Here is a 7119-nt window from a genome sequence, read left to right as displayed (position 1 = left end):
CGTGAGATTAACTTGGCTGCTGATTCAATGGATCAAAAATTGCATTGATCTAATGCCTTTGACTTTCTGCATTATGTCCAAAAAATGTAACCTAAGTGCAGCTTAACTGGAAGACTGCTGCCTGAACAATGCTTCTTTTTTCTTTTAATGGAAAATTTCAGCTCCATTTTTCCAACAGTCCAAAACATCCCCTGCTTCCCACATTGTGAGATGACAACAATGCTCAGCTGTCTTTGGCTTGAGTTGTGGCTCTGGGCCAGAAAGTATCTCAAGTTGTGAAAAGTCTTAAATCAACACATTTTACCACTGAAGAGTGAGGAAAAACAGTTTCTAAACCATATGAAATATTCATGTCTAGCATCTTGTGAGATACCATCTGGTTAGATCAAACCAGAGCAGAGCTGATAGTGGCACAGAAACACACAGGGTAGAAAGTGGGGTGTCGTGACTCAAAGATTCCTTGTTTCATGCTCTACAAAAGAGCACAACAAAAGCAGTATCATTTAAGGAACAATTAACTTTTCCTACAAAAAAAGAAGCTGAAAGAGAAATGCTGATCCCTTGGGTCTGTTATTAGGAAAATCATAATGTACTTCAGATAAAATCATGCCTCTCATAAAGGCATTGACAATTTAATTGCAATTTAATATTTGCCTAAATATTAAATTGCCTAAAAAAAAATAAAAAAGCCAAACCCCAAAATGACCAAACAAGCACTTCTATAGCCAGAAAAATAAACAAAGAGCAAATCCTACTGCCAACATTGTGATCTCCCAGCATTTTATATTTATATTCCTAGAAGCAAATACGTCCTTTTTTCCCCTATAAGCCATTGTTCACAGGACACAGGGCTTGGGAGACCTGACTTTTTTTCCTGCCAGAGCTACTTTTCTGATATATGACCTTGAGGTAAACATTTTGCTTCTGTTACTTCTTTCCCTCCCACTTCCACACTTCCAATCTCTTCCAGACAGAGGCAGGTTTACTGTGCCTTATACAATGGGGCCTTTAGGTGCTATTGCAATGTAAATAGTGGCAGCACAGGTGCAATTGCCAGTGGAATATGGCTTTTATTATCCAGTTACAAGGTCACTGTTGGGTGAAAGGATTGCTGCATAAAACATTGCTGAGCCATCAGCCTACGGCTGCTTCCTAGTTATACAATAATGTTATTTCAAATGCAGGGAAAGTGTTTAAGGCTTTCTCAAACTTGCCAAGTTTGTGGTGCTGTGGAACATCAGTGGTAAAATGGTCCCACGCAGGTGACTACAAACATGGAGATGCTTAAAGCACTGGGGCCTTCCCCACTGTCTCCCTGTTTTTTGCAATTTACCCATTCCTTTTCTCAAGGTTGATTAAGCTTTGTGCTACCCTGGAGAATAGGGAACTATTGTACCCAGCTCCCTGGAGGGGAAAGATGAAGGAGGCAAAAATTAAATGGCTGCCTTGGAGTGCAGAGCAGGAACCAGGACCAGGGTAATCTCCATTCCCTCGCTGCGTACCTTGTGATAAACTAAAATGCTACCCCTTTAACAGCAGTGTCAGTCACACAGTATGGGCTCTGCACAGGCTTTAAAAGCAGGGAAAAGAGCATCACATGTTCCAGCCCACTTAATTTGAAAGCTGCCTATAATAAACCCTTGGGAACATGTAAAACAGACAGGTCAAATTACATAGTTACACAAATATCACTGGATTTCTGGCATTTAGGAATAAAAGGCTTTGATCTGTTCAATTTAAAAGTGCCTAAAACATCCATACACTATGTTAAAATCTAACACTAAGTGCTTTTCTTTTTGTACTTTCCAAAAGCTTAGCTAGAGACAATTTGGACACAGCGTGACAAAACTTTGCCTTAATAACATAAATATCTATGCACAAGTAATTTGACACAGTGTGCCATTGCAAAATATTTTATATTCAGCAAAATGACAGTTCTTATCTAGTTCTTGTCCACAGAAACCCTTAAAGAAACAATCTATTGCCCTTTAAAAGCCCCTCTCAATTCCTCACTTTCCCATCTGTCTTATTTATAGCTCTCTCTTTGTAAAGCGCTCCGAGATCTACGAATGAGAAGTGCTCATAAAACCTCCGTGTGAGCCAGGATTTGAAATCAGCAGCACTTATGGATGTTATGCATATGAAGCAAGGGCTTGAGTGCAATGCTCCAGCATTCAAAATCAACCCCATATCAGTGTCCCCGTCAACAATTTTGCTTTAAACCAGCACTCACTCGACATCTGTATAAACGCATCAAAATGCCTCTTAGCCCTTCTCCCACTTATTTTCGACAGGCGGCTCACTGTGTCCATGAGCAAGGATCCTCCCTCCCTGCTTTCCCTCATTGCACAATTGGCTTTCCATGGGCCTCTTTGGCAGCTCCAGCCCTTTCGGAAAGCAGAGTTTATTCCTCCCCTCCTCTTTCAGCCCCTCGTTTAGGAGGAGGTCTGTGGCAGCAGAATGTCAATGCCAGAAGTGGCCTTTCTCATGGAAATCAGGCGCGGGCGTCCCTCCGGCATTGTCCGTGCAAGAAGGAGAGACGTTGCTTCCCCAACCCCCCCTCCCCTTTCTGCAAGATTACATTTGAACGGATGAGCTCTGGCTCTCTCATGCCTTGTGAGTGCCAGATCTTTCCTCAGGACTGATTTCTCCATCTCCGCCCTCACCTACATTGTTGTGCCATCTCCTTTTCGTCACGTCCAGTTAGTCATTATGGGCTTATCTTGGCTTTTTTAAGATTTCATGGATAAAAATGCCAAATAAGTGTATTTGACTTGAATTTACTCACGCTGAGAACTGTATTTATTTCCTCCACAAGCACTGATTACATTGCTTGACCCCTGGGGAGAAAAGGAAGGGCTCTCCTTGCTGAGCTGGGGAGCAACAGGAGTTATGCAGGAAGGAAACTACTTCCCTAGGGACCCACCAAAGTCATATAGATATATCCCTGCTGGCACACTTATTTACTCCCTTCCCAAGAGTTTGCTGTTCAAAGTCTTCCTTCTACTTTGACTCAAGTGGGTTTTTATAAGGGTTGTTAACATGGACACTGCACTTTTTCAGCACTGCAAATATGTAGGTCCAAGTCACGGTGTCTCAATACACAGCTCATTGTGGCTCACAGTCGCATCTGCCCCAGATGGTTGTCTGCTCCGTTAGAATAAGGTCACTCCTGGTTGCTGCTGAGTGGCCAAACTCATCCCCATCACAGCCCTGGGAGCTGGCCGCAGTCAGGCTCATGCTTTGGAGGCTGGAATTAAAGAGACCCATCAAAATGCAAGTTCCAGCAGAGCTGGGATATACCAGAACCTTTGTGCAAAGCCAGAAGAACCTCACACAGCCTCCACGGTATGGGATGGCATTACCCTCAGCAGGCAGGTCAGCACCTAACCCTGTGCCCACCACACGAGTCAGCTTCCACGTCGATGCTCCTGCTCTGAATATCATCCAGTTGCAGTGTTTTGCTGGCAGTCACTAATATAACACTAAATCTACTTGGGCCGATAAGAAATAAGCCATGTCACAAATTCAGTTATAGTTTAAAAGCTCTCTTTAATTTCCTTACTAAATCTCTGCCTTCAAACGAGGAAAAGCCAGTCTATGTATGAATTCGCACAGTAGATCCTGGTCTTGCCGTGATAGGATTTAAACTGGCTTGTTAATACTCTGGGAGAAAGGTATCATACATTTCAAAGGCAGAGAAACTGTATCTGCTCCCTTTTATCCACCTTCAGGAAGGGCTTGTTGAACACGTCTCAGTCTGCATCTCTGATGAATATTGGATTGTATTTCTGAATGAATATTCTGATTAAAAAAATCATTTGAAATCTGTCATAGCTCCAAAAGTGACAGTAAGTGGCACATATAAAGTACGCAGCGTGTTCTGCATGTCGGGCAGATGAAAGACACAGTGTAATTGCTAATTGATAGTGTATTTAAATATCATGCCGGCGTACTTATCTCAACTGAAAGCCCGCATTACGCAGCACGCTGATAATGCACACACCTTTCATGAAACAAGGTACAAATCCAGAGTCTAATACACCAACCTTACACAAAGTTGTAAGCTGCATGTGCTCACAGCTGACAAGTGTTTGAAGCAAAGCATTTACACATAAAACATTTATGCACACATTGTGAACTGAGGCATTGAAATATGCAGCCTTCCATATGTTACACATATTACATATATGACATCTATGCCAAGTATTTTGGGGAAAGAAAAAGCAATTACCCATATGCTCTCTAAACAATGGGAACGTGCTGTAAGTTATGGGACTGGAGAAGCAGCGTGATCTTCGGGGAATACTTAACTACTCTGGGAAGTACACTAGACATGGAGAGGAGCAGGCAAACTATGACAGCGCTAGCTGGGCTTGTGTGTGTGCAGAGAAAAGGCAGCATTTAAATTCATAGAACATAACAGAATAGAACAGAATATCCTGAGTTGGAAGGGATCCATCAGCATCATCAAGTCCAACTCCTGGCCCTGCACAGGACAGCCCCAAGAATCACATCATGTGCCTGAGAGCGTTGTCCAAATGCTCTGTGACCTCTGTCAGGCTTGGTGCCTTGACCACTTGCCCGGGGAGCCGGTTGCAGTGTCTAACCACCCTCTGGGTGAAGAATCTTTTCCCAATATCCAAACTAAAACTCTGCTGGCACAGCTTCAAGCCATTCCCTCCTGTCACTGATCACCACAGAGAAAACTGCCTGCCCCTCTGCCTCCCCTCATGAGGAAGCTCTAGATCATAGTGAGGTCTTGCCTCAGTCTTCTCTTCTCCAAGGGACCTCAGCCACTCCTTGTATGGCTTCACCTCTAGGACCATCACCAACTTTGTAGCCCTCCTTTGGATGCTCTCTAACAGCCTTATCTCTTAGTCTGTGGCTCCCAAAACTGCACACAGTACTCAGAACCACGGAATCACAGAATCAGTTAGGCTGGAAGAGATGTCTGAGATCATCGAGTCCAATCTTTGACCGGACACATCTACGTCAACTGGACCACGGCACTGAGTGCCACACCCAGTCTTTCCTTAAACACCTCCAGGGATGGTGACTCTAATTAATCTAATCACCCTTTCTGTGAAGAAATTCTTCCTAATGTGCAATCTAAAGCTCCTCTTTAGATTGTGCAGTTTAAGACTATACTCGACGCGAGGCCGCCCCGGTGCAGAGCAGCGCAGGACAATTCCCTCCCTCGCCCGGCCGGCAACGTTTTGCCCGATGCCCCCCCAGGACAGGGTTGGCTGCCAGGGCACCGCTGACTCATACTGAGCTTGCCGTCGGCCAGGACCCCCCCAAATCCCTCTGGAGAGGAGGGAAGGACTCGCCCCATGGAGGGCTGTGGGAGCGCGCGCGCGTGCCCCGTGCAGACACCGCACAGCCCGTGCCAGTCAAAGCCTCAGCCTCGCTTCGGGGGTTTCTGAAAAAGGAAAAAAAAAAAAAAATCGCACTAAAGGCCCTTGTTCTGAACTATCACGGAACCCTGGGCTGCCGGGGGGGGGGGATAGAAAGGAATATTCAATTATACTGACAGATAAATACAGACATTTATGTGTTATCGGGGTCTACGCCCGCCCGTGACTCGTGAGGGGCGGGGCCTCGCGCCCCCCACGCGCCCCGCGCGCTCATTGGCAGCCCAAGGCAGGGGCGGCCCCGCCCTCTCCCTCCTTCCTGCCGGCGGCGCGTGCGCGCGCGCGCGCTCGGGGGTGGGAGGGGCCGGCGGGAGGGGCCCTGGGAGGGCGGGGATTGGTTGCCATGGCGGTGACGTCAGAGGGTGCCGGGGACGGGCGGCGGAGACACGGGAAAGGTCAAACTAAAGGCGAGGGGAGCGGGCGGCGCGGCTGGAGCGGCCGGGAACGAATCCGCCGGGAACGAATCCGCCGGGAACCTCCGCCGGCCGCGCGACGGGCCGGGCCAGGCAACCCCTCCGTCCCCGCCGCCTCCCCGCACAGGTACGGAGGGAGCGGCGCCCCCGGGGCCGCGCTGGGGCGGGGGGAGCATCGAGCCGGGATGCGGGGAATGGGGAGCACCCCTGGGGCCCCCCCGGGGCTGTGCGGGGGTTCACAGCCGGTCACCCCCGGCCGTGGGGGAGTTGGGAGGGGGCTCCCCGTGCCCCGTACCCTCCCCGTGCCCCTCCAGTGCCGCGGGCCCTTCCCCCTCACAGCCTCCCGGGCAGAGCCCCCCTTCCCCCGCGCCGTGACCCCGGTGACCCGCCCGCAGAAGTTGGGCTTTTATTTATTTATTTATCTTTTATTTTGTGAGCCTTAGGGAGCTCTGCTCCCCCCCCCCCGCACCGGCCCCCAGCTTTGCATAACTTGTCTCCCCGTTGACCGTCCCTTCCTCCTGCACTTTGCCCTTGCCCGGTGGTCTGTGGCAGGAGGGAGTAAAAAACTATTCAGGGACTGGGTTTTGTTTCTCTAGGGAGAGAGCTGGGTCACAAACATGGCACGCTACCTCATCATATATATATATATGTATATGTATATTTCTTTTTTCCCCCCACAGCAGCCCAGTGCCGGAGCAGGATTCTGTGACAGCACAGAACAAGGCCCTTGGGTGTGATTTTTTTTTTTCCTATTTTTTTTTTTTTTTAGAAAACCCTGGAGCAAAGCTGCTATTAGCATGTTGAATTTGAATGCCACAGGCAGTCTGTTGTCTCTTCCTGCTCAAAGAATAATTTAGAGGAGCAGCGATGACTCATTAATAGAAAGTATTTGTTGCACAAAGGCAAAAGCAGGTGAATTTTCTTACTTTACCACAGACTTACTCCGTGACCTTGGATCAGCCTTCCTGCACCAGCCCTCTGTTTGCTTATGAATCGGGAATAGAGGTGCTTTCCTAATCATACTGTGAATTAACACACTAACGACTGTGAAATGCTTATCTGCTGTAGTAATAGTGGGTTGATAGCAATATTATTTCTACTAAAGAAGCAGGGAGGCTCTAGCCAGGATGCAAGCATTTGTAGGAGCCACCCTCTGATGGAAATAGGGGCTTACTTAAAAAGACATTTAATATACCTGTGATACTGTGTGTTTTGTGCTGTGGTTATCTTGCACTTCATATTTTTAGGTAATGTGTGCATTAATATGCTTTCACAGAGCTGCCATTCCA

The 7119-nt window shown here is 47.6% G+C and overlaps 1 protein-coding gene across 1 annotated transcript in view; it reads left to right on the top strand.

The window, feature by feature from the left end:
* Positions 1-5876: 5876 nt before the first annotated feature.
* Positions 5877-7119, top strand: part of ZFAT (zinc finger and AT-hook domain containing) — a 121639-nt gene continuing 120396 nt past the window's right edge. Inside the window, exon 1 of the mRNA XM_027898701.1 lies at positions 5877-5957. The gene's annotated coding sequence lies outside the window, so the exon portion shown is untranslated. The remainder of the gene's footprint in view (positions 5958-7119) is intronic.

Source organism: Empidonax traillii, unplaced genomic scaffold (genome assembly GCF_003031625.1).
Source record: "Empidonax traillii isolate 1590-97213 ecotype Southwest subspecies unplaced genomic scaffold, ASM303162v1 scaffold618:size574337, whole genome shotgun sequence".
In the NCBI taxonomy this organism is placed as follows: Eukaryota; Metazoa; Chordata; class Aves; order Passeriformes; family Tyrannidae; genus Empidonax; species Empidonax traillii.
This window is presented reverse-complemented; position numbering and strand designations above follow the sequence as displayed.